The 26,641-nt window shown below is 37.5% G+C and overlaps 1 protein-coding gene, 1 non-coding gene and 1 pseudogene across 2 annotated transcripts in view; 1 reads left to right on the top strand and 2 right to left on the bottom strand.

Annotated features, from left to right (window-relative positions):
* Nucleotides 1–26,641, bottom strand: part of CDH18 (cadherin 18) — a 1,183,249-nt gene that overhangs the window by 1,112,376 nt on the left and 44,232 nt on the right. The gene's annotated exons all lie outside the window — the stretch shown is intronic.
* Nucleotides 7,927–7,998, bottom strand: TRNAH-GUG. Its single transcript has one exon. It is a non-coding gene; the product is annotated as a tRNA-His (tRNA).
* On the top strand, nucleotides 10,973–25,440 carry LOC122454308 (annotated as a pseudogene).

Below are 26,641 nucleotides of genomic sequence, written 5' to 3'. Positions count from 1 at the left end.
AGATGAATCTGAAATCATGCCTTTCCCTAAAGGCAAGAGAGCACCTTATCTGCAACTTTCAGAACCTTTCAGGATCAATAAATTTATCTTGAAAAAAAAAATCTTCTCTGAACAGATGTTCTCAAATAAGTTTAAAACCTTTCATGAAGTGTTTTTCATTACAGACATGCTTCATGATTTAAAAGAATCTTATTTCTAATTTATGTGCACACACTTGTAACTCATACACAGTCATATCAATAATTCTGTTGAGTATGACTTCTAACTGAAGAGTGATTAATACGCAACCAATGAATCAAAGATCCTGTGTTTTGCCTTCTTTGAAGTAACAATCTGCCTTTTTTTTCATGCTAGCCATGAAACCACAAGATGCAGGAATTCAACTAACAGTCTCAAAATTCCTCATTTTAATACATGGAACTTCATTTCTCTATACAATTACTAAATGCCCTGCATCTTTGTGTAAGATAGAGTCACTGCATTTACAATATCATTTTAATCAATTTCCAAGTCCTATATTGCTAAAGACTTTAATTTTTACTAATGTCAGAAAAAAGTTTGGTGAAAGCAGTTTTGCTCATGCAATCCTTTTACAAATGTCTTCTTATTCTTTGCCATCAGCTGAATTGACATTTTGATTGGTCTCTCAATCTGGAAAGAATGCTGGCTGAGAAATAAACATGGTCTCAAGCACTTCTTTCCTTCTGATAACAGGCTGAGCCTGTACAAGTTTGAATTCAGCTGAATCCATGATTGATCCTTTATATCATAATTATTAGTGATCAATGGAACCACAGTTTATTATTCAATGTAAACACAACAGGATAATTAATTTATTGAAAATATTTTTTCATAATACAGAATATTATAATGGAAATACAGTCATTTCAGTTCAGTTCGGTTAGTTCCCTCAGTTGTGTACAACTCTTCACGACCCTGTGGACTGCAGCAGGCCAGGCCTCCCTGTCCATCACCAACTCTGGGAATTTACTCAAACTCATGCCCATTGAGTCAGTGATGTCATCCTACCATCTCATCCTCTATCATCCCCTTCTCTTCCCATGCTCAATCTTCCCCAATATCAGGGTCTTTTCAAATGAGTCAGTTTGTCGCATCAGGTGGCCAAGGCATTGAAGTTTCAGCTTCAACATCAGTCCTTCCAATGAACACTCAGGACTGATCTATGTTAGGATGGACCTCCTAAAGTACTACTTTAGGTTGGATCTCCCTGCAGTCCAAGGGACTCTCAAGAGTCTTCTCCAACAACACAGTTCAAAAGCATCAATTCTTCAGTGTTCAGCTTTCTTTATAGATCAACTCTCATATCCAGACACGACTATTGGAAAAACCATAACCTTGACTAGACAGACGTTTGTGGGCAAAGTAATGTCTCCGCTTTTTAATATGCTGTCTAGGTTGGTCATAAATTTCCTTCCAAGGAGTAAGTGTCTTTTAACTTCATGACTGCAGTCAACATCTGCAGTGATTTTGGAGCCCCCCCAAAAAATGTCTGCCACTGTTTCCCCATCTATTTTCCATGAAGTGATGGGACTAGATGCCATGATCTTAGTTTTCTGAATATAGAGCTTTAAGCCAACTTTTTCACTCTCCTCTTTCACTTTCATCAAGAGGCTCCTTAGTGATTCTTCAATTCTACCGTAAGGGTGGTGTCATCTACATATCTACATATCTGAGGTTATTGATATTTCTCCTGGAAATCTTGATTCCAGCTTGTGCTTCCTCCAGCCCAGTGTTTCTCATGGTGTATTCTGCATATAAGTTAAATAAGCAGGGTGACAATATACAGCCTTGATGTACTCCTTTTCCTATTTGGAACCAGTCTGTTGGTTCATGTCCAGTTCTAACTGTTGCTTCCTGACCTTCATACAGATTTCTCAAGAGGCTGGTCAGGTGGTCTGGTATTCCCATCTCTTTCAGAATTTTCCACAGTTTATTGTGACCTGCACATTCAAAGACTGGCATAACCAATAAAGCAGAAATAGATGTTTTTCTGCAACTCTCTTGCTTTTTTGATGATCCAGCAGATGTTGCTAACTTGACCTCTGGTTCCTCTGCCTTTTCTAAAACCAGCTTGAACATCTGGAAGTTCGTGGTTCATGTATTGTTGAAGTCTGGCTTGGAGAATCTTGTGCACTACTTTGCTAGTGTGTGAGATGAGTGCAATTGTGCAGTAGTTTGAGCATTCTTTGGCATTACCTTTCTTTGGGATTGGAATGAAAACTGACCTTTTCCAGTCCTGTGGCCACTGCTGAGTTTTCCAAACTTGCTGTCATATTGAGTGCAGCACTTTCTTAGCATCATGATTTAGTCTGCTTGGCACTGGAGTGGCGAGCGGCTGAGAGTAGATATTCCACGCCTAAGGTCAGGAGCATCCGCCATGAGGAGATACAGGCAAATACATAGCTCTTAAATACTTGATATTTCTATATTTAAAAAAAAATCTGTTTGCATGTTCATGAGAGACACAGAGGGAGGGAGGGAAGAAAGGAGGGAGGGAATGATAACGAGAAATAATATACGTTTGTACAAACATGCTAAGTTGGGGTAAATTTTTATTATTTTACTTAAGAACTCAACTATGTATTAAAATTTTATAAATTATTGCTACACTCTACCTATATGAAAAGATGTACTTATCTGTAGAGTGAATTGAGAAAATCTGATCATAAACAACGTTGATCAGTTGCACAGTCGTTTTCAACTTTTTGTGACTCCATGGACTGCAGCACGCCAGGCCTCCCCGTGCCTCACCATCTCCTGAAGTTTGCCCAAGTTCATGTTCATTGCATCGATGATACTATCCAGCCATCTCATCCTCTGATGCCCTGTTCTCTTGCCCTCAATCTTTCCCAGCATTAGGGACTTTTCCAGTGATTTGGCTGTTTGCATCAGGTGGCTAAAGTATTGGAGCTTCAGCTTCAGCATTAGTCCTTTCAATGAGTATTCAGGGTTGATTTCCCTTAAGATTGACTGGTTTCATACTCATGCTGTCCAAGGGACTCGTAGGAGTCTTCTCCTGCACCATAGTTCCAAGGCATCAATTCTTTGGAGTTCTACCTACTTTACAGTCCATCTCTCACACCTTACATGACCACTGTGAAGACCATAGCCTTGACTATATGAACCTCTGTCGGCAGAGTAATGTCTTTGCTTTTCAACATACCATCTACATTTGTCACAGCTTTCCTGCCAAGAAGCAATTGTCTTCTGATTTCATGACTGCTGTCAGCGTCTGCAGTGATTTTGAGCCCAAGAAGAGAAAATCTGTCACTACTTCCACCTTTTCCCATTCTATTTGCTATGAAGTAATGGGGCCAGATGCCATGATCTTAGTTTTTTTTTTGTTTTTTTTTTTTTAACATTTAGTTTTAAGTTCACCCTTTCACTCTCTTCCTTCACCCTCATCAAGAGGTTCTTTAGTTTCTCTTCGCTTTCTGCCATTAGAGTGGTGTCATCCACATATCTGAGGTTGCTGACTTTTCTCCTGCCTATCTTGATTCCAGCTTTTAACTTATCTGGTCCAGAATATCTCACGATGTGCTCAGCATATAGGTTATATAAACAGGATGACAGCAGACAGTCCTGTCATACTCCTTTCTCAATTCTTAACCAATCGGTTGCTCCACACAGGGTTCTAACTGTTCCTTCTTGACCCGTATACAGTTTTCTCAGGAGACAGGTAAGATGGTCTGGTATCCCTATCTCTTTAACTCAGGCTCACATAGGAAACTCTTTAAAATGTCACTAAAGCACCACTTCTCACTACACTATGATAGTGAAGCTTTACCAATGTGATTCTTTGGAATTCAGAAAAAATACTCTGGTTAAGAATGTGATATACCTCATTCCAAATTTAATTCTCTGAAACAAATAGATTATAGTCAGTTCTCTCAGATTTACATATATATTCATAAGTTGAACTTTTTTTTTTACTAATTGTACTAGTAAATAAATATACTTTTAAAATATCTTAAAATTCAAATCAATGACTGCTTACTCATTGATATGGAAATCACAGAGGTTAGTTGTCTCTAGTTTTAGACACCATATTTATTGATATATTTATTTCCAATGAATTTACAATTACTCTTCACCAAGAAAGTAGGCATATTATCATAATTAAAATCTCAAGAGATAGTATATACTTGTGGATAATTGTTAATAATGAATATACTGACACATTTCCATCTTAAAATTTATATATGTATATAAATGTAATATGTATTAAATTTATATATGTATACATCAAATATATATATATATATATAAACATGTGTGTATATACATAGTATGCACATACATGTTTATGCATACTAAGTTGTTTCAATCATGTCTGATTCTTTACGAACCAATGGGCTGTAGCCCACCAGGTTCTTCTGTCCATGGGATTCTCCAGGCAAGAATACTGGAGTGGGTTGCCATGCACTCCTCCAGGGGATCTTCCTGAACCAGGGATCAAACCCATGTCTCTATGTCTCCTGCATTGAAGGCAAGTTCTTTACCACTAGCATCACCTGGGAAATCCAATATGGACATACACATATAATATACATGTGTTCATATTTTGTCATGGTTCTGTCACTCGGTCATATCCAACTCTTTGTGACAAGAGGCTTCCCTGTCCTTCACCATCTCCTGGAGTTTACTCAAACTCATGTCCATTGAGTCGCTGATGCCATTCAACCATCTCATCCTCTGTTTTTCCCTTCTCTTCCTGCCTTCAACCTTTCCCAGCATCATTATCTTTTCTAGTAAGTCAGCTCTTTGCCTCAGGTGGCCAAAGTATTTGAGCATCAGCTTCAGTCCCTCCAATGAATATTCAGGATTGATTTCTTTTAGGATTGACTGGTTTGATCTCCTTACAGTCCACAAGACTGTCAAGAGACTTCTCCAACACCACAGTTCAAAAGCATCAATTCTTCAGTGCTCAGCTTTCTTTATGATACCACTCTCACATCCACACATAACTATTGAAAACACTATAGCTTTGGCTATATGGACCTTTGTCGGCAAAGTAATACTCGTAATACACTGTCTAGATTTGTCATTGCTTTTCTTCCAAGGAGCAAGCATCTTTTACTTTCATGACTGCAGTCACCATCTACAGTGATTTTAGAGCCCAAGAGAATTAGGTCTCTCACAGTTTCCATGATTTCCCCATCTATTTGCCATGAAATGATGGGAGCAGATACCATGATCTTAGTTTTTTGAATGCTGAGTTTCAAGCCAGCTTTTTCACTCTCCTCTTTCACTTTCATCAAGAGGCTCTTTCGTTCCTCTTCACTTTCTGCCATAAGGGTGGTGTCATCTGCATATCTGAGGTTATTGATATTTATCCAGACAATCTTGATTCCAGTTTGTGATTCATCCAGCCCAGCATGTTATATGATGTACACTGCATATAATAATAAGCAGGTTGACATTATACCGCCTCAGCATACCCCTTTCCCAAATTGCAACCAGTCCATTGTTCAATGTCTGGTTCTAACCGTTGCTTCTTGACTTGCATACAGATTTCTTAGAAGGAAGGCCAGTGGTATTTAATTACAGAACCTCCACAGGCCTAGGGAAACAGACTCAGACTCTTGGAGGGCACAACAAAACCTTGGGCACACCAGGACCCCGGAGAAAGAAGCAGTGACCCCACAAGAGACTGAGCCAAATTTGCCTTTGTCTGAGTCTTCTGAGAGGTGTGGGTCAACAGAGGCCTGCTGCAGGGTCAGGTGTGTCAGGAAGCATTTAACAAGAGGCTTCTTGTGTGCTGTTTTGGATCTGTCAGGAACCCTCTGGCCCTTATTAATTCCTGGATATTCAGGAATTAAGAGGAGAGGCACGCCTTTCCTGGGGCTGAGGAATCCAGGCATTTCTCATTACGGTGATAAGTACCCTCTTCCTTTTTATGAACCATACGGTAAAAGGTGATTGTTTGCAAATCTCTCTTTGATAGGGATCATCTTATGTTTTGTAAGTCTGGAATTTTAATCTTTATCTTTGCTGAGAATAACTACTTTGTAAGACAGTATATATGCCCACACCACCATGTTGATTAAAACGCCTTTGTTCCATCAGAGCTTTGGTCCCCGTGTCTTTCTTTCTCTCTCTCTCTCTCTCTTTCTGGCTGATTCCCTGGAGCATGGAGGCCGGCTGCGTAACCCAGGGAATATTAGCCTCTTTACTTCTTTCACTCTCTCATCGACTCCAGACCACCAGGTGCCGGTCCAATAAAGGCCCAACACAGGTGCACCGACAACAACAGTCCTGGGAGCCCTTGTGTGCTGGCATAAGGCCAATCTACAGGGAGGGAATACAATTCCACCCATCAGCAGAAAACTGGATTAAAGATTTAGTGAGTAAGGTCTTGCCCACCAGAGCAAGACCCAGTTATCCTTATAGCCAGTCCCTCCCATTAGGAAGCTTCCACAAGCCTCTTGTCCTTATCCCTCAGAGAGCAGACAGAATGAAAAGCACAATTACAGAAAACTAACCAAACTGATCACATGGACCACAGCCTTATCTAACTCAATGAAACTATGAGCCACGCCGTGTAGGGCCACCCAAACTGGAAGGGTCATGCTGAAGAGTTCTGACAAAATGTGGTCCACTAGAGAAGGGAATGGCAAACTGCTTCAGCATTCTCACTTTGAGAACTTCATGAATAGTATGAAAAGACAAAAATATATGACACTGAAAGGCGAACTCCCTAGGTCAGCACATGCCCAATAAGCTACTGGAGGTGTATGTATAGGTGTGTGTATATACATATGGGACCGGTCCTTGTGAGATTTTTTTAAGTATTATAATGTAGCTGATGAAAAGGGTTTTAAAATAAGGAGAAAATTCCATTTTTACTTTTTTTTTACTTGTCTTATTATATCTTTAAAATTTCCTTGCAAGAATATTTAAAAGTTGCTATTAATTTTATAACATTTACATTAGCTTCATCAGTCTCAACAAAGGCATCATAAATTCACATACCATAGAATATACAGCTTTATACCATCCAAGATATTTCAGAGTAATGAATGAGATGGGGGGAGTTCTGCAAACCACTCTTCGTGGAATCCCATCCTTTTCTAGAATCCTGGTGTACTAACCAGAAAGTGTGACCGTGGGAACTACAGAAGCAAGAAGGGCACCAATAGTAATCTCAACAAATTCAGTACTAATTTCTCCAAGTTTTTAAGATAAAAACAATGTTCAGTAGAAGCTTCAGTTTATGCAAATGACAGACATTAAATCCAATATTTTGGTTTTTTTTCTTTACTTTTTTATAGGGTAAGTAGTGAACTGAAGAATGCTTTTCTTTTAAGACAGATCAAAATAAGCCACTTCACTGAACTAGTTTTTAAATTAAAAGCAAAATACAAGGCTGGATAAGATATGTAAAACAAATAGAAAGTTAAAAGGCATTTGATTCATGAAGAAGCTAATAAATTGGCTACGGAGATTAAAAGAGGGATTGAATAACAGGGAGATGGGGAGCAGTGACTCTGAAGAACTGGGGCTACATCCTCAAGTTTAAATTGTACTTTGAAATGTTGAGTAGCAGTCCTTTCTTTACTAAAAAGCATTTTTCTATATTTAAAAAAATTCAATTAGCATTTCTCAAATAAAGATTATACTTTCACCTGGATTTAAAAAATCACACTTGAAATAACTATTTAAAATTACTTCAATGGCTATCAATTTTCACAGCTAGGCATCTGAATATCCTTATGCTTTCAAACATTTACATATCAGTTTTATGTATTTGTTTTCTAAGTATGTAAAGAAAGAAAGTGTAGTCGCTCAGTCGTGTCCGACTCTTTGCCACCCCATGGACTGTAGCACACCAGGCTCCTTTGTCCATGGGATTCTCCAAGCAAGAATACTGGAGTGGGTTGCCATTTCCTTCTCCAGGGGATCTTCCCAACCCAGGGATTGAACCTGGGTCTCCTGCATCACAGGCAGATGCTTTACCCTCTGAGCCACCAGGGAAGCCTTTTGTTTTCTAGAAAGTTCATTAATAAGCAATATGTGCTCTCATGTGTTAAAAGCCAATGCTGAGGGAATGTGTGCTGGAAATCTTACATGTTTTACACTTAATATTAACAAAGTCCCTCAGGGTAAATACACATATGTCCATTCAATAGAGGAAGAAATGCAGAGAAGACTCTAACTTAAATATCACATTCCAAAAGACAGTTAAGTGACCAAGCCTGGAATGGCCTAAAGCTTTAGTCATTGTTTTTTTTATCATGTTTCCCTACTTTGTCATCTTTTCACACTACCTGAATATTATATAATTTTTCAAACTTTTCAAAAGTAAACTGTTATCTAGCAATTGAGCACAGGTGCTAATGAATTCATGCATAAATGATTTCTGCAAATGAAGACTGAAAGTTTCATCAGTAAACCTTGGAATTTCAAAACTGATTTTATAAATAAAAGAAGGACAATTGTGCTAATAAACAGTAAATATCCATAAGCCCCTGCCTGTACCTAATTTCAGCTAAATAACATGCATTGTCGGTTTGGTTTTTTTTTTTGTGTGTGTGTGTGTGTGTGTGTGTGTGCACTGATTACTCTAGAACTGGCCTTTGATTTCTTCCTCTGTAAAACTCCATTTCTCAAAAGAATGCTGACACAGTGCTAATGTTCTTGTTGTGGAAGTAGGAAGTGACTGCCTAGTGGTTATTTGACACTTCTTTAGTTCAACATATGATCAGCTGAACATAATATAAATTTTATGATTTGATATTTGTGTTTTTTGTAAGTGGTTAGATTGAGTTTAAAGATATGGCTTATATTAATCTCTCCAGTGAGCCAGAATTTTATGACTATATTTTTGGATGTCACATATTTTGCTAAGTTTTAACTTTGTATATATAGTATTATCTGTGAATGTGTGGAAAAATACAAATGAATTTGCTTTTCTTTTTATTCTTCTACAGCACAGAACTATCCCTCTTTGATTTAGATCACTAGAGAGATGAGTGGTGACTTTGGCATTTTAGAGAAGCACTCCTAAGAATAATGATCTGGTAAAATTCATTTTTAGTTTCTTGAGAAACTTTCTTACTGTTTATAACAGTGGCTGCACCAATTTATATTCTGACTGACATGACAGTGTACGAGGTTTCCCTTTTCTCCATATCCTCACCAACATTCATTATCCGTGTTCTTTAAGATGACAGCCATTCTGACTGGTGTGAGGTGATATTTCATTGTAGTTTTGATTTGCATTTCCCTGATGATTAAGGATGTTGAATATCTTTCCATGTGCCTAATGGCCATCCACATTTCCTCTTTGACAAAATGACTATTCTTCTTCCTATTTTTTAACAGAGTTACTTGATTTTTATCAATGTTGAGTTGTATGGGTTATTTATAAATGCTGGCATATTAACCACTTATTAGTCATATAATTTGACCCAGCAACTCTACTACTGGGTATATATCCCCCCAAAACAAAAATAATAATTTGAAAAGAAACATGCACCCCAATGTTGATAGCAGGATTGTTTACTATCGCCAAGATATGGAAACAACATAAGTGTCCATCAAGAGAGGAATGCATAAAGAAGATATGATGTATAGTAAATCCCCTACATACAACCCTTTAAATTACACATTTTCAAAGGTGCAAATGTGTATGTAGCCCCTGCATGTCAGCTCTGGTAATGTATTACTGCACCTTTTAAGGTACTGTAGTATAATATCAAAACGTTTTATTTTTTGTTCCCTTTTTATATACATATTATTTGTGTGAAGAGGATTACAAACTTACCATAGTACAGTACTATACAGCCAATTGTGTTTGTTGGGTACTTAGGCTAAGTTTATTGGACTTAACGAACAAATTGGACTTAATGGAAATACTTTCATAATGAAACTTATTCATAAGTAGGGGACTTACTGTATATTTATACAATGGAATGCTAGTCAGACATAAAAATAATGAAATTTTGCCACTTGCAGCAACAAGGATGGGCTCGTAAGGCATTATGCTAAATGAAATAAATCAGACAAAGACAAATACTGTATGAGATCATTTATATGTGGAATCTAAAAAATATAACAGACTAGCGAGCATAACAAAAAAGAAGATTCACAGATATAGAGAACAAATTAGTGAGGAGAGGAAAGGGGGAGGGGGCAGTATATTGGTAGAGGATTAAGAGGTACGAACTATTAGGTTGCATAAGCTGTAAGGATATATTGCATAATACAGGAATATAGACAGTGTCTCTTTGTGTTAATGGCTCAGTCATGTCTGACTCTTTGCTACCCCATGGACTGTAGCCTGCCAGCTTCCTCTGTCCATGGAAATCTCAATATTTTATAACTAAAAATGGAGTATGCTGTGCTGTGCTTGGTCACTCAGTCATGTCCAACTCTATGACTCCATGGACTGTAGCCCATCAGCCTCCTCTGTCCATGGGAATTCTCCAGGCAAGAAGACTGGAGTGGTTGCCATCCCCCAGAGGATATTCCTGACCCAGGGATTGAACCAGTGTCTCTTATACCTCCTGATTGCAGGCAGGTTCTTTACCATCTTAGCCAGCAGCAAAGCCCAAGAATACTGGTGTGGGTAGCCTATCCCTTCTCCAGAAGAACTTCCTGACCCAGGAGTTGAACTGGGGTCTCCTCTATTGCAGGCAGATTCTTTGCCAGCTGAGCTACCAGAGAAGCCCCATAAATTGAGTATAACTTTAAATACTGTGAATCATTATATTGTACACTTGTAGCATATAATATTATACATCAACTATACTTCAATAAAAGTTTTATATTGTTTAAAATAAGAAAACTTAAAAGCTGGTAAAATTCAACTTTGACATGAAAACTAAGATTTGACAGCAAGATACCAGCTGTGAGAAACAAGTTCCATTGAGAAGAAAGGATTTTTCCAGGTTCCTTTGTCACTTGTTGGGCTATCAACAGCCAAGCCTAGAGGTCTCAAGTCTGCATGTTTATGCATGAGAAACGCAGAGCTCTTGTTAGTCAGCAACGCCCTACTGTTTTAAGCGACGAGGAAGTTCTGGAAGTGATGAGAATGAGAGACAAAGAGGAAGAGAAGACAGTAACGTCTTCAGAGCTCAGTGATTCTCCTATAAGCCCTTGCCTTGGGAGAAGGCAGCCATGTCCCTCAGATGATGAAAGGTGCTCTGCGGGTTGATATGGTTCTGAAACCAATTTCCTGTTGGGAATTTGAAGGTAACAATATGAGGAGCAACAAAACTAATGATGGAGTATAACCAGACCAGTACTCTGTGGTTTCAGGTCTTTAACTGTGTCATCAGAGAAGGAGTGACATGGTTTTCGGAAAGGCTGCTAAATGAGCCATAAGCTGATAGGCCGGATGGTCATCAGAGCCAGACCTCTTGTTGTGCAGTCACTAAGTTGAAGCATGCCAGGCTCCTCTGTCCTCCACTATCTCCTGGAGCTGACTCACTGGAAAAGACTCTGACACTGGGAAAGATTGAAGTCAACAGGAAATGTGAGGGGGCAGAGGATGAGATGGTTACATAGCATCACCAACTCAATGGACATGAATTTGAGCAAACTCTGGGAAATAGTGGAGGGAAGGTGAGTCTGGGGTGCTGCAGCCCATTGGGTCACAAAGAGTTAGACACAACTTCATGACTGAATAATGAACAACTTACAGAGATAATCAAGTTAAAATGAGGTAATTAGGTTGGGTCCTAATCCAACATGACTAGTGTATTCCTAAAAAGTGAAAATTTGGAAGTAGACTTGCAAACATGGGGAAATCCATGTGAAGAAGAAGGCAAGGATCATTACAATGTTTCTACATGCCAGAGACTCTGAACACTGCCAGCAAATCACTGAAAGTGATGTGAGAGGTATGGGACAGATTTCCTCACAGCCTCAGAAAGGACCACCTCTGCCAACTTTGGGATCTTGAACTTCTATCCTCCAGAACTGTGAGACAACACATTTCTGTTGTTTTAGCACCCCAGTTTGTGGATAACGGAAGCACTAGCAAATGAATATACTCCTCAAAGGAGGAAAAAAAAATATCTCACTATATCTGAAAACCAGGCTGCTTATACAGGGCAAGCAGTAGGCATGCAAAAAGAAATAAGGGGTTTTGACTTATTTAAGGCTTTAAATATGCTGAACCTTAATGTTATTTAAATAAATACATAGCATAAAATTTCCTGATTTCAGACTTATAAATCAAATGGGTAGGAGGAACTTAAAAACATGCTACATTGAAACAAAGTCTAAATAGATGTATAGGCTTCTCTGTCTGACTATAAATGAATCACAAATATAATAATCAAATAATAAATATTTTTAAAATGAAATGAATATGTTTATCTATACTCCAAAGTAGAGGTGCAAAACAGACAACATACAATTGAACTTATCAGTTTTAATATAGGCAACACTTACACCATTTCTGAGTAGAAAAAATGATTTTTTCCCTTTGTTTCTTTAAAAAAAATATCCAATTATCTTCATAACTGAAAACCAAATTTTTCACTCATGGTGACTTTGTTCTGAACATATCTGTCCTTAATTGAATTTTATACTCTTTGTACCTCATCCACCCACCTTCAGCGCCATTACTGTAAGAAGTTTCTTCATCCACCATATAGAATAAATTTTCACATTTTTTAAATAGAAAAAAAAGAAGGGAAGAAAGAAAGAAAGGAAGAGATGAATGAGAAAGAAGAGAAAGAAATGAGGCCTAATCTTTAAGAGTTTTATTAAAATTAACCATTGCTCTTTTTTTATAAAGCTAAGTAACCTAGATTTTTTTAACCTTTTTACATATCCTACAAGCTTTTAATCGTTGCACATTGTACTGCCTTCTCTTTGACTTCTTAAACTGTAATAGTAAAATCTGACCTGTAAATTATTTAGCAGAGTATTGATGGCTAACTTCTGAGTTCTTTGCATCAGTTTACTGTAGATATATACTAATTTTTTGTGTGTGACTTTTAGTTTTAAGATTTGTGCTTTGTTATGATTGTGGCTTACCTTGGACACAGAACTTCCTGATAATTACAGCATTTTCGCACTGTATGCTTTTCAGTTGGGGGCAAAAGTGCTTAAAATATACTGTCAAAAGTCATGGATCAAGACAATAATCTTCAAATAACAGCCACTTGGAGATATTAAATGTCGACAGAAATATACCAGAGAGAAACTGTTTCTTGTTCATTCATTTCATTGGCAGAATTCAGTTCCCTAAGGTTGTAGGACTAAGGTTATGATTCACTTGCTTCCTGCCACCTGAGAATAGTTTTCAGCTTTTGGAAACCACTTTCATTCCCGGACTCTTGCATGAACCCCTGATTTCATCCTCAAAGCCAACAAGGACAAGTCAAAACAACACATGCTTCCTATCTCTCCTGCTTTTTCCCTCTCCGGCCACATTTCTTTGACTGATTGTTCTGCCCTCTGCTTCCATTTTTTATGAACAAGGAGATTACATCTGGTGCAACTAGATAATCCAGGATAACCTATTTTAAGGTTGGATTAATGTCATTTTCTTAATTAACTAATTGTATATTTCACTATATAATAATTAAATGTCCATTAAAAGTCCTCTCAATGAATCTATTATATGTATCTCTGTCTGTTCAGTGGCTCAGTTGTGTCTGACTGTGACACTGTCCATGGGATTTTTCAGGCAAGAATACTGTAATGTGTTGCCATTTCCTCCTCCAGAGATTCTTCCCAACCCAGAGACTGAACCTGTCTCCTGCATTGCAGTCAGATTTTTTCCTTGCTGAGTCATAGGAGAAGCTTCCTCTATTTTAAGGTCAATAATCTAGATTTCACTTGTAATATCCCTCTGCCATATAACACAACCAACACAAAGGATTAGGGTGTGAAGATCACATTTCTCCAGGAGGGAGAGAGTCTGCCTACCACACAAAGTCCTACTGAGTCGGTCTTCCCAGTGCCCCATGTAACCAAGGTCTCTCTTCTGAACTATAGGGATTATAAACTATTCCCAGCTCTGGGGAATATTTTGTCTACTTATTTCTAATGATTCTTTCTTTAATCTTCAGTCATTTCCTCTCAGAACAATCTGTATATTTTTGGAGGATTTGTGTAATGTCTCCCTCCAGAAGGCTGCTCCATCATTTTTAGCCATGCTTACCTCTCCAAGTTCCAGCCTCTGTCTCCTCAGCTCAGTAAGATGATTAGGGTGTATTTTGCTTTCAACTCCTTATGCTGTATTCTGGAAAACACCTCACCTCATTATTTCCCTTTTCTCAGGGATCACAGTTCTGTGGTGCTTATTGTGCGATGTCTAAGATAATTTCATATATTTTGTCTACTCTTCTAGTTTTAATTTTTTACCACACAGGACAAATTTTTAGAACAGTTAATATTTATGAGCAGAAATATATATTCTTTAAGATATGCTGATTAAAGAATTTCTTTCCCACAGCAATTTTATACTACATTTTAATAATCTAAAAACCCAGTGGACTAACTGGGGAATGTAATTTCTATTAGTCTGACTTTTTTAATTGATTACAAAATCTAAAGAATTGGGAAGCAGTTTGGGTTTAGAGGGGAAAAGATGCTTAGGCAAAAATAGCTTCCAGTTTGAATGCCATTCTGCTATTTTCATAAAAATAAGTGATGAGAATGTTAATGCTGAGTATGTTAAAGATCTGCAATATTAGTGAGAAAAATAAAAGCACCTCACAGTTTTGAATAAAGGAAATATTTGCTCAAAAAATGGATTTGCACATTGACGTTTAGGTTTTTTTTTACTTTTTTTATTAGTTGGAGGCTAATTACTTCATAACATTTCAGTGGGTTTAGGTTTTAAACCATGTCATTTGGAAAGTTCTTTGTAACTGAAGCACTTTCAAGGAAAAAAAAAAATATATATATATATATATAGTGAGCTTGATGTTACCTACTACCTAATTCCTAGCACTCAGGTTTCTCTTATAGTGAAACATTTTCCTTAATAAGATGTAATGCATGCTATTTCAGAAGAATCATTATCCTTTCATAGGTTAAAAGGGTATAGCTCAAAGAAAACAAACTTATCCTGTATCAAAATGGGTACAGGTAATTTTGTAGATGGTTTCTGGATTTACAGATATCGTAACCTTGAAGAAGGACACATAAATTAGCACTAATTTGTGCTTTTCTAAACACTGAACCATGGAGGGATTCTAAAAGGTATTATGCAATATAAGAGGAATAAATATAATCACTAATTTATTATATAGAAGCGATTTTTGTCTGTATCTGTACCATTCACAAAGAGAGACTTCCTCACTCCTACCAGTGTTTTTCACCCCTGCTTGTATCTTGGAACCACCTGCAAACCTTGAAGAATTACTTATACATAATCTAATCCAAATAAACAATGTGAATAAACAAATAAGAACTTCCCACATGATACTAATATATACCCAAGGTCATAAACTACTACTTTAGTGGAAGAGAATTAGAGTTAAGCAAATAGGCAAGGAAATTAGCATCTAAAATCTGAAAAATCTGTATAAGTCTGATTTATCCACATATAGCTGAGGCCCCTTCATAAATCCTGTTGCTTTGTTTAAAGAATCAATTGATTTTTTTTTTTTTGGCAGATACCATGAATTCTACCTAAATTTATTTTTTCCAATAATTTTACAATTCAATAAAATAATATAAATGTGAATTCTTTTGAATGGCCATCTGTTTCTTATAATATATGTGACTTCCTTTTCATTAAAAGACACAATAAAGTTTAAACAGCTTTTAGAATGTTACACTGTTCCTGGATTTACCATTACCAACTTTTCTTAAATATCCATTTCAATGAGAACAAAAAAGGAAAAATAAATCTAACCACCAGGAAAGAAAAAAAAACAACAACAAGAGGTTAAATTATATTTTTAAGTCCAAAATATTTGGCAAATTACTCATTTTCTTTTATATCACTACAAAAATAGCTAAAACTGCTGGCAGAGGAATCATTCTCAGAAAGAACCCCATACTGCCAATTCTCTGCTTTCCCTTATATTTCACTATTGCCAGCAAAATCCTTCTATCCACTAACTCAATAGTTAATGAACATATTGCTTATTTTCCCAGAGAGTTCAGAATTCAGTGAATAACAATGAGGTGAGAGCTAAAAGAAAACAGCAAGAAAAGTGTTTTGGCAAGAATAAACCTTCCTAATGTTTCTGAGAGTATAGACATGATTGGCACCTGGGAATTAGTACCGGTGCCGCAAAGGACTTCTTATCAGCAGACAGGAAATGGTCATAAACAGAGTTCCAAGAGGAGCTTGGTAGAACTCAGCTAGCCTAGGGCTCGATAAGTTACTATTGTGTGTACAATGCTTCAGAGAAGACTTTCTATTGAGAGGAAGTTGACAGGGCAGAACATCCAAAGTTTCAAGAGAGACACTTGGGTTGTTAGAATTTAACTGTTCAGGAAACTCTAGTGGCCCACTTTCATTTGACTTCAAACGAATGTAGTATTTTTGACTGTTAGGGCTAGAGAAGGTATTGGTGTGGAGGGGCACAATGATGGAAAAGCTTTCTTCTGCATAAAAGCAGCCAGGTGGAGCTTTGGGTGTGCTAAATCTTCAAGTAACTGCCTCTGAATTGGTAAAACCTGTTAACCCTTGTTTTCTCAACAGCGCCACTTCACATGGCAGGGTGGGCTTGCTAACACCCTCTTGTCCTTGGCCACAGGTCTCTCTCAGAACCTGATGTCCACCAGCATTTAGCCCACCTCATAGATTTCTCTTTCTCTTACATAATCTTATAGTAGATATAGTATTGACAATTTTTATTTATGATTTTGCTCAGTTCAATTCAGTTGCTTGGTCGCATCCGACTCTTTGCGACCCCATGGACTGCAGCACACCAGGTCTCCCTGTCCATCACCAACTCCTGGAGTTTACAGAAACTCATGTCCATTGAGTCGGTGATGTTATCCAACCACCTGATCCTCTGTCGTCCCCTTCTTCTCCTGCCAGAAATCTTTCCCAGCATCAGGTTCTTTTCAAATGAGTCAGTTCTTCGCATCAGGTGGCCAAATACTGGAGTTTCAGCTTTTGTATCAGTCCTTCCTGTGAATATTCTGGATTCATAATCTTTAGGATGGACTGGGTGGATCTCCTTGCAGTCTAAGGGACTCTCTCCAAAGAAGACATACAGATGGCTAACAAACACATGAAAAGATGCTCAACATCACTCATTATTAGAGAAATGCAAATCAAAACCACAATGAGGTACCATTACACGCCAGTCAGGATGGCTGCTATCCAAAAGTCTACAAGCAATAAATGCTGGAGAGGGTGTGGAGAAAAGGGAACCCTCTTACACTGTTGGTGGGAATGCAAACTAGTACAGCCGCTATGGAAAACAGTGTGGAGATTTCTTAAAAAACTGGAAATAGAACTGCCATATGACCCAGCAATCCCACTTCTGGGCATACACACTGAGGAAACCAGATCTGAAAGAGACACGTGCACCCCAATGTTCATCGCAGCACTGTTTATAATAGCCAGGACATGGAAGCAACCTAGATGCCCATCAGCAGATGAATGGATAAGGAAGCTGTGGTACATATACACCATGGAATATTACTCAGCTGTTTAAAAAGAATTCATTTGAACCAGTCCTAATGAGATGGATGAAACTGGAGCCCCTTATACAGAGTGAAGTAAGCCAGAAAGATAAAGAACATTACAGCATACTAACACATATATATGGAATTTAGAAAGATGGTAACGATAACCCTATATGCAAAACAGAAAAAGAGACACAGAAATACAGAACAGACTTTTGAACTCTGTGGGAGAATGTGAGGGTGGGATATTTCAAAAGAACAGCATGTATACTATCTATGGTGAAACAGATCACCAGCCCAGGTGGGATGCATGAGACAAGTGCTCGGGCCTGGTGCACTGGGAAGACCCAGAGGAATCGGGTGGAGAGGGAGGTGGGAGGGGGGATCGGGATGGGGAATACGTGTAAATCTATGGCTGATTCATATCAATGTATGACAAAACCCACTGAATTGTTGTGAAGTAATTAGCCTCCAACTAATAAAAAAAAAAAAGGTAAAAAAAAAAGAGTCTTCTCCAACACCACAGTTCAAAAGCATCAATTCTTTTCCACTCAGCTTTCTTTATAGTACAAGACTCATATTCACACATGATTACTGGAAAAACCATTGTTTTGACTAGACAGATCTTTGTTGGTAATGTAATGTCTCTGCTGTCTAGGTTGGTCATAACTTTTCTTCAAAGGAGCAAGAGTCTTAATTTAATGGCCGCAGTCACCATCTGCAGTGATTTTGGAGCCCAAGGAAATAAATTCACCCTCTGTTTCCATTGTTTCCACATCCATTTGCCAAGAAGTGACGGGACAGATGCCATGATCTTAGTTTTCTGAATGTTGAGCTTTAAGCCAACTTTTTCACTCTCCTCTTTCACTTTCATCAAGAGGTTCTTTAGTGATTCTTCGTTTTCTGCCATAAGGGTGGTGTCATCTGAATATCTGAGATTATTGATATTTCTCCTGGCCATCTTGATTCCAGCGTGTGCTTCATCCAGCCCAGCGTTTCTCATGATGTACTCTGCATATAAGTTAAAGAAGCAGGGTGACAGTATACAGCCTTGGGGTTCTCCTTTCCCAATTTGGAACCAGTCTGTTGCTCCACGTCCAGTTCTAAAGGTTGCTTCCTGATCTGCATACAGATTTCTCAAGAGGCAGGTCAGGTGGTCTGATATTCTCATCTCCTGAAGAATTATCCAGAGTTTGTTGTGGTCCACACATTCAAAGGATTTGGCATAATCATTAAAGCAGAGGTAGATATGTTTCTGGAACTCTTGCTTTTTCGATGATCCAGCAGATGTTGGCAATTTGATTTGTGGTTCCTCTGCCTTTTCTAAATACAGCTTGACCACCTGGAAGTTCGTGGTTCCCATACTGTTGAAGTCTTCCTAGGAGAAATTTGAGCATTACTTTGCTAGCATGTGAGATGAGTGCAATTGTGTGGTAGTTTGAGCATTCTTTGGCATTTCCTTCCTTTGGGATTGAAATGAAAACTGACATTTTTCAGCCCTGTGGCCACTGTTGAGTTTTCCAAATTTGCTGGCATATTGAGTGTAGCACCTTCACAGCATCATCTGTTAGGATTTGAAATAGCTCAACTGGAATTCCATCACCTCCACTAGCTTTGTTCATAGTGATGCTTCCTAAGACCCACTTAACTTCACATTCCAGGATGTCTGGCTCTAGGTGAGTGATCACACACCATCTTGGTTATCTGGGTCATGAAGATCTTTTTTGTAGAGTTCTTCTGTGTATTCATGCCACCTCTTCTTAATATCTTCTACTTCTGTTAGATCCATACCATTTCTGTCATTTATTGTGCCCATCTTTGCATGAAATGTTCCCTTGGTATCTCTAATTTCCTTGAAGAGATCTCTAGTCTTTCCCATTCTGTTGTTTTCCTCTACTTCTTTGCATTGATGACTGAGAAAGGCTTTCTTATCTCTCCTTGCTACTGTTGGGAACTCTGCATTCAGATGGGAATATCTTTCCTTTTCTCCTTTGCTTTTCATTTCTCTTCTTTTAACAGCTATTTGTAAGGCCTCCTCAGACAGCCATTTTGCCTTTTTGCATTTCTTTTTCTTGGGGATGGTCTTCATCCCTGCCTCCTGTACAATGTCACAAACCTCCCTCCATAGTTCTTCAGGCACTCTGTCAATCAGCTCTAACACCTTGAATCTATTTGTCACTCCCACTGTATGATCATAAGGGATTTGATTTAGATCATACCTGAATGGTCTAGAGTTTTCCCCTACTTTCTTCAATTTAAGTCTGAATTTGGCAATAAGGAGTTCAATGATCTGAGCCACAGTAAGCTCTCAGTCTTGTTTTTGCTGACTGTATAGACCTTCTCCATCTTTGGCTGCAAAGATAATCAACCTGATTTTGGTATTGACTATCTGTTGATGTCCATGTGTAGAATCTTCTCTTATGTTGTTGGAAGAGTGTGTTTGCTATGACCAGTGTGTTCTCTTGGTAAAATTCTATTAGCCTTTGTCCTGCTTTATTCTGTACTCCAAGGCCAAATCTGCCTGTTACTCCAGGTATTTCTTGACTCCCTACTTTTGCATTGCAGTCCCCTATAATGAAAAGGACAGCTTTTTTGGGTGTTTGTTCTAGAAGGTCTTGTAGGTCTTCATAGAACTGTTCAACCCTAGCTTCTTCAGCATCACTGGTCGGGGCATAATTTTGCTCAAAAGTGCCTAATTTCTTCACACATGTTTTTAATGTTATAGCTGCAAATTTTTAGAAGAGAACATGATGATGTGATATATCATTTTCATCTCACCACCTAACACAATACATTAGAACACTGAGTATCCTTCAGATCGTTTAGCTCATGACTCACCCACTAGCCTACAGATATAGCACCCTTGACCTGTGCACACTACCACCCCTATAGCTTTAACACTCCATTTTCCCCCACAGATCCAGGCATGCACTGTCTCACTCATGGCTGTGAACGCTACAGGTATAACCAACTACTGAATCTCTAATGAATATCTAATAAATTAAAACTTATTTTGGAAACAAATGAATGGTGGAGAAAAAGGAAGAAGTTGCATGAAATTTACCATACTTGAAATTTGGTCAATTTACGCATACCCTGAAATTTACTCTTCTTCTTGGTCAGAGAAGAGTGGGTAATTAAACATGGAATAAAATTAAACAGTCTGCCCATTTTAATAACAATTATATTTCTCTCCAACAGAAGTTTAAAATAGAACTGAAAGAATACTCTTTACCTCACTTAATCACTAAAGAATTTCACAGTTCAGTCACTCAGTCGTGTCCGACCCTTTGCAACCCCATGAATCACAGCATGCCAGGCCTCGCTGTCCGTCACCAATTCCCGGAGCTTACTCAAACTCATGCCCATCGAGTCGGTGACGCCATCCAGCCATCTCATCCTCTGTTGTCCCCTTCTCTTCCTGCCCCCAATCCCTCCCAGCATCAGGGTCTTTTTCAATGAGTCAGCTCTTCGCATGAGGTGGCCAAAGTACTGGAGTTTCAGCTTCCACATCAGTCCTTCCAATGAACACCCAGGACTTATCTCCTTCAGGATGGACTGGTTGGATTTCCTTGCAGTCCATGGGACTCTCAAGAGTCTTCTCCAACACCACTGTTCAAAAGCATCAATTCTTCAGCACTCAGCTTTCTTCACAGTCCAACTCTCACATCCATATACGACCACTAGAAAAACCATAGCCTTGACTAGATGGACCCCCTTATGGCAGAAAGAATTTCACAAGAGTCTAGTAATTGTCTAGTACCCAATTCATTATCATATGTTAAAGTTTTCTTTAACATACCTAACATTTTGAATGCCTTTTTTAAGCTGTATTTTTATGATTTGTTTTGGAGTGTTTCTAAAGGGGTGTGTGTGTAGGTATTTATGCATACACACATATTCTACTGGGAAGTTAATAGTAAATATTTAACTAAAATTGTAATAATATCCATAGATAAATATGTAATCAAGCCCTTAAAGCAAATATGAACACTGAAAAGTGTTCCATTATACAGTCAATGTTTGCTTTCTATCTTTTTAATCAGCATGTAGTAGCTCCATTCTGAGATCAGGTAGTAGTATGAAAAGATTTTTCCCATGATTTACCCCATCCTATGTTGAACTGCACACTCTATGGGATGATCCTTTGGACTATATTTATAAAAGGTCATAATATTTAGAAATAATTTGAATAGCTTAGAAATTATACAGGAAGTCAACTCCAAGTATTCAGATTCTGAAACTTCTCAGTGTGATTTTTCACTTAAGCTATGAGCATTACTTCCCCCTTAGGGTCAGAAGTAAATGATTCCCATGCATCATTCAATCATCCTAAGTCTTAGTGTCCATTTCTCTTTATTAATAGGCAATTGGGAATAAACTAAGAGAGAGTTAAATAATATTTATATTATTTACTTCCAAAAATGTTTGATTTATATTCAGTTTAACAGACATGTATATAATAATGGAACTAAGATACTATTTTTATAAATATGTTATTCATTCTTATAACAATGTTAACACCCCTTCAAAAACTGACTCTTTTAATTTTGGAAGGGGCTGAAATCTACTAGTTACTTAATTTTGAAATTATTAAATGTTACATATAGTGAAACTAATACTATTCTATATGGATTAGCAGTACTTTGACACATTTTAAAATACTTGACATATGTGTTCCTATAAATTATTATTTTATAAAACACACTATAAAGGGGAACTGAAAGAAACAGAAAACTCACTGATGCAACAGGGATGGTTAGGGTCTTCCAGGGGTAAAAGATACTAGACCTGTAAGTCATGGAGAATCAAATGCCTTATAATTCGAGTACTAAGCATCCAGAATTAAACTAGCACCAGAGCCAACAGGTAAAATGAAACCTATGCCATATACTCTTTTCAATGTATGGGAAAACTTCTGAGAAAAAAAACAAATTTTGAGCAATAAAAGCATATGAGAAAATTTGCTCAGAGTTGCTAGTTTTGTGAAATACTATTTACTCTTCTGTGGCATCAAAATGTGGCAGCATTTGACTATAGCAACTTAAAGGTGTGCTACCCTAATCCCCATATTCCATACCTATGAGAAATAGGATATATTTAATGAAAATCCATTTGGGGAATTTGGAAAAGTTTAGGAGAAGGCTTATTTTAAAATTTTATGTCCCAATAGAGCACAGAAATTAATCTTCTCTTTGCATTTTAGAGACTTTAATTTGAGGGCTATTCTATTTTGTAATAGGGAAAGCACCTACTCTTCTGAATGATAAACTCAAAGTTATGGCTTGACCTGCCAACAGACAGAAGTGCAGAGACACTTACACTTAAGTTACCATTTTCCTAAAATATAGAATAAGTGGGAATGTGAGAAATCGGCAGAAATTCAAAATCTGCAATTCACAAAATAGAATGATCGAGAATGAGACGAAGTGTGGGGGTGACAGCTTGTTTCAAAACTACTCCTGAGTAAATTAGATAGTCAATGGGAATTTGGTGCATGGCTCAGGAAACTCAAACAGGGACTCTGTACCAACCTAGAGGAATGGGATGGGGAGGGAGATAGGAAGGAGCTTCAAAAGGGAGGGGATATATGTATACCTATGGCTGATTCATGTTGAGGTTGACAGAAAACAGCAAAATGCTGCAAAGCAATTATTTTTCAATTAAAAATAATTTAAAAAAAACTACTCCTGATTGAATTGATCAAAGCCACTTGTCTAGTATATTCATCCTGTAAATACACTAGACAACTGACTGCTGTAAAAGAAATGGTTCTTTCCTTAATTTTAATCTATTATACTTCACAATAGACCCTACCACATAATTTAATATATCCATGTTAATACGGTAATTATATAATCCCAATGGTTTTTTGCTGGGAGTATACATGCCAGAATGAGAGAATATCAAGCTACTAAGTAGCTTGACCTTTTGGTCTTGTCTGGCTTTGTGGCTGAAAGCATATGTGGCTCTAGCTGCATTTCATGCAGAATAATGACAGAATAATCACTGGGGCATGAAACCACAACCTGGAGGGAGTTAATCATGACCATTAATCTCTGCCGCATTCCTCGAGTCTTTGAGGCTAGGAGCAGTGACAGAAAGAGATTTCATTTTGTTTACTGAATATAAATGAATCCCAAATCAGCTTCTTGGTAGAAATGAAGAAGAAAACAATATTACAGGTTAACTAATTTGAAATTGCATATTGTGTGAAATTGCATATTGAGACTCACTTCTATTGGGCTATATTTGATCTTTTTACTGCAGTCGTCCCATCTGACAGCTCAGAGGATATGTATCTACATTGCTAAGTTCTTATCATCCAAGTTCTCAGGCACAGATATCTGAGAGTAGTTTATGGAAAGTAAATTTCCCTGATATCCTCACTTGAAATAAATTATAGTCATGAAACTAAGAAAAAAAATTAGTTTTTCTTTTTACTTTTTACATTGCCTTTCTAATATAATCTTAACCATGAGATTACTGCATATACTTATACAGAATTAATGTTAGCTTGCTGCTTCTAAAATTCCATTGATAATATCTCTTGCAAACAATCCAGAGGAGCTCTGCAGACTGAAAACAGGAATCATAAGACCTTATAACAATGTGTTTTTTAATAATAAAACAATGGGGAAATTTTTCTGATATTTGAAATCAATGGGAAGTTGGTGGATAGGGCTGTTCAGTATTTGGGAAAGAGCCAGAAGTACATTAAAAAGAAAAATTTAGCAAATATTTTGACCATGTTGGTGTCTAAATTAAAGTTTTGTGTTAGGTACAATAGCTTTATAAAAACCATGTAATATGCATTACTCACTGCCACCATCATTCACACACACACACACACACACACACACACACACACACACACCTCAGAGGGAAATAATGAACACAGTAAAGAAGAAATTTGTTGTAGAAAGAAGAATTGGAAACTGCTTAAAAATTTCCTGATTGGAGACTTGACTCTGTCCCTCATAACTCACGTAAACTCAGACAAGTAACTTAACCCACTGAAGCCTCAGCTTCCTCACCTCCAATGTAAAAGAACTAAACAAGCTATTTTAATGGATAAGCTGTCAAAATGTTTATTCATTTAATAAAATTAACTGCCTAAATATTTAATGCCTGAATTTTAATTTCTGAATTAGCTATATTAACAATTATTTACATCCTCACATAGTATGAGCAAATCCATCTGATTTCACTAAAGCTTTAGTATTGTCCCACATTGTTTTGAATATATCAGGTGATAGACATATCACAGATGCTATCAATACTTCAATCGTAACCTGAGAAAGTATGTAGACATGTGTCTTCTCAAAGTACACACATTTAATGCTCTTTGTACCTACTGCTTTTCCTAACTTGCAATTAAATATATGAAACATACTCATCAAATTCCAGGTAACACTAAATTACAAGAAAAAGTCAACTTAAAAAAAAAAAAAAGGCTCTGATCGTGTGGCAAGCCTTCAAGATAGCAGAAGAAAGACAAGAAGCCTAAGAAGTCAACCTGGAATTTTAATTTGGAGCTTACTCATTCAGTAGAAGGTGGAATTTTTGATTCTGGAAATGTTGAACAGTTTCTGTGGGAGAAGATTAAAGTTTGGAAAGACTGGAAATCTTGGGAATGTCATTCACATTGAACACTTCAAGAATAAAATCACAGTAGTTTCTGAGAAACAGTTATCTAAAAGCTATTTGAAATACCTTACCAATACAAGAACAATTAAAAAGAACAATCTTTGTGATTGGCTTCATGTGGTTGCATCTGACAATAAGACTTATGAGCTTCGTTAATTCCAGATTAGTCAAGATGAAGATGAATCTGAGTCTGAGGACTAGATGATGCCATCCTTTACAGGGTTCTGCTTGCTAATAAAACAAATTAGGCATACTAAAGAAAGAAACATCTTGAAATGGACCTTCAGCTTATCAGCGAATAAAAAACATTACTCTGTATGTTAAACATTCATCTCTTTTATTTAAGTGTATGCTGTTTATACGGTACTGGCCTTCCTTTAATACTTTCTTATATTTTTATTGGAGTATAGTTGATTTACAATGTTGTGTTAGTTTCAGGTGTATAGCAGAGTGAATGAGTTATACATATATCCACTTGTTCTTCTGTCATATAGACCATTACACAGTGTTGAGTAGAGTTCCCTGTGCTATACAGTAGGTTTCAGTTACACATTTTATGTATGCTAAATTGCTTCAGTTCTGTCCAACTCTTTGCAAACCCATGGACTGTAGCTTGCCAGGCTCCTTTGTCCATGGGATTCTTCAGGCAGGAATACTGGGGTGGGTTGCCACTTCCTCCTCTGTTTTTGTATAGTAGCGTGTATACTCCAGTGTCCATCTCCCAATGTACCCCTCTCCCCTGTATCCCCTGGTAATCATAAGTTTTCTACATCCATTTTCTGTTTTGTAAATAAGCTTTTGCCCTGCCCCCCCGACCTTTAAATATTTTGTATAAGCAATATTTAAATAGTTTATAGTTAGTAGAATTTCTTTCAGGATTTCTGTAATGTACTAATTTTACAGATGTCCTCAAGTTAAAAGTATATAGTGAAAAAAGCACAATTTGGGGTGTAACTATACAATAAAATATTAAGATTTGAGAAAAAGGAAAAACATGCAGAATAAGCTTGAAAATGTCAGAATCATAATCACATGTCAGTATAAATTAAGGGTCAATGTAGTAATCATAATAACCCCCCTCCTCCTCATCATAGCTGGTCATTACTGAATCCTTTGCACCAGGCTTAGTTTGATGAGGTATGTGTGAGCTGTACTAAGCTGCTTCAGGCGTGTGTGACTCTTTGGACACCGTGGACTGTAGCCCGCCACACTCCTCTGTCCATGGAATTCTTCAGGCAAGAATACTGGAGTGGGTTGCCACGCCCTCCTCCAGGGGACCCTCCCAACCCAGGGATCGAACCCAAGCCTTTTATGTCTCCAGCATCGGCAGGTGGGTTTTTTTTATCACTAGTGCCACCTGGGAAGCCCTTTTAAGAGACATAAATCATACATGATAGCATGA

Source organism: Cervus canadensis, chromosome 16 (genome assembly GCF_019320065.1).
Source record: "Cervus canadensis isolate Bull #8, Minnesota chromosome 16, ASM1932006v1, whole genome shotgun sequence".
NCBI lineage: Eukaryota > Metazoa > Chordata > Mammalia > Artiodactyla > Cervidae > Cervus > Cervus canadensis.
This window is presented reverse-complemented; position numbering and strand designations above follow the sequence as displayed.